We start from the raw sequence: 2134 nt of genomic DNA, 5'->3' as shown, positions 1-2134 counted from the left end.
TATTGGTGTTCGGGTTATTGTAAGTCCCCTCAGGTCAAGGGTGCAATCCCACGGTTCTGAAATTTTGGGCAAATGATATGGGCTCTCATCATGGGGTTAAAAAATGCACGAGAAATCGATATTTTGATTTTGGCCTCTGCGAAAAATCAATTTTATGTTTCATGAAATATAAAGCATATGTATAAAAGAGTAAAAGATTGATATTTCGGCCTCTGCAAAATATCAATTTTATGTTTCATGAAATATAAAGCATATGCATAAAAGAGTAAAAGATTGACAAATGAAAATGATGATATCAAACATAAAGTGCTGTTCTTCAATGATAAATGAGTTTGAGTTTTCTATCCCATAAGTTCCATAATATTTAGCTTAAAGACTTCAAAAGCAAAAAGGAAAAGGATGATATCAAACATAAAGAGCTGTTCTTCAATAATAAATCAGTTTGAGTTTTCTATCCCATCAGTTCCATAATATTTAGCTTAAAGACTTCAAAAGCATCTTCATCAAATGCCACACACATTGAAGATTTGAAGTACCACAATTTCACATTCATCCCTTCAGCTGTAGTTTGTCCCTTAAGCAATTACATCTTAATAATAACCTCAAAAACGAACCATTTTTAGGCATAGTTAGATTTCTCTCGTTGAAACGCTCGATTATGAGGATATGAGAATCCAATTTTATTTAATTCCTAAAATAGTAACATGATATTACAAATTTCTTTTAAGAGATTAATCTTGGTTAATTTGGATTTGCGTCAGCATAAATGTAATATCATTAGATTCATCTCATAGAATTATATATAATTCTAAATATAAATTTGCTGAAATCAAAAGACTCATGTCTATTTACAGGAATTTTGCAGGGCTACAAATCAATTATGATATGCTTCCTAAATACAAAACCGTGATAATTAATAGATACAATATTAGATCAGCGTAAATCAAGGAAGCAGCTCCCAACTGCGACATTAAAGAGGCGAAATAATGGCAGCTTAGGAAATGGCAAGACGAACTCTTAAAGGAAGATTTACATACATACCACCCAATTCCTATGTATTTACATATGTAACACCTAACTTCAATTTTTTGCATATATGCCAACTTATTTATTTCACATTTTAAATGTGAAAATAGTGATTTTTTTTTTTTTTTGTGATATGAAAAATTTTGGTTGGATAAATGTAAAAAATAAAATTTAGATGGTAGATATGTAAAGCATGAATTAGGTGGTATGCATGTAAATATCCCTATTTTAAATTCAATTAAAAAAATGAATTCAGTAATTCATGGTGTGAAATGTTAAGGAGCTAAAGAACAAAACTAAAGTCAGTTCCTGATTACTCATTATTATTAGCTCTCTATTTAAATGTATTTTTTATATTATTTCTTAATCAAATTTATAGACAATATTGACCCAAAATCAGAAAAATAATTAAACAGCTAAACATTTTATGAAGAGATAAAAATGAAAATTAAATCCAGATTTTGACTCCATTAATTTACTTGAACGAAGCCTTTACCTAATTGTTCATATTTTAGCTCTCAATAAAATCATAATGTCCATTGCTCATATTCTGGCTCTCAATTATGACTAGGTTGTACATGAGCCGGTGCACTTGGCAAACTCGAACTCAGCTCGATTAATACTCGATTATATTTATTCAAATTAGCAAATAAACACGTTTGAACATTCTTCAAAAAATGTGGAGATTAAATAAACGAAATTTGAGCATAGTCCGACTATTTATTTATGTTCATGAACAAATTCGTTTGTTGTTCAAAAAATAACTTTTTAAGAGCTCTATATTGATATGATTTATTATTTAAATAAAGTTTGATCTACATTATTTTATTTAACAATATATTTAATAATAACAATTATAATTTAATATCAATATATACATAAATTTAAGACTAAATTTTTAAAATAAGGCGACTTAATTTACTAAAAAAAATGAGATTTGGAGATATCTACAAAATTGTATTCACAAAAAATAAAGAGAATTTTTTGCCACATATATATGAGAAATTTATACGAAAAGCTTATACGTGTCTTTTATATATCTAAGACCTCAACCTACATATTTTATACATAAAGATAACCAAGTAAAGAAAAATGGAGCACTCTTCCA

This window comes from Phalaenopsis equestris, unplaced genomic scaffold (assembly GCF_001263595.1).
Source record: "Phalaenopsis equestris unplaced genomic scaffold, ASM126359v1 Scaffold000130, whole genome shotgun sequence".
Classification (NCBI taxonomy): Eukaryota; Viridiplantae; Streptophyta; class Magnoliopsida; order Asparagales; family Orchidaceae; genus Phalaenopsis; species Phalaenopsis equestris.
This window is presented reverse-complemented; position numbering follows the sequence as displayed.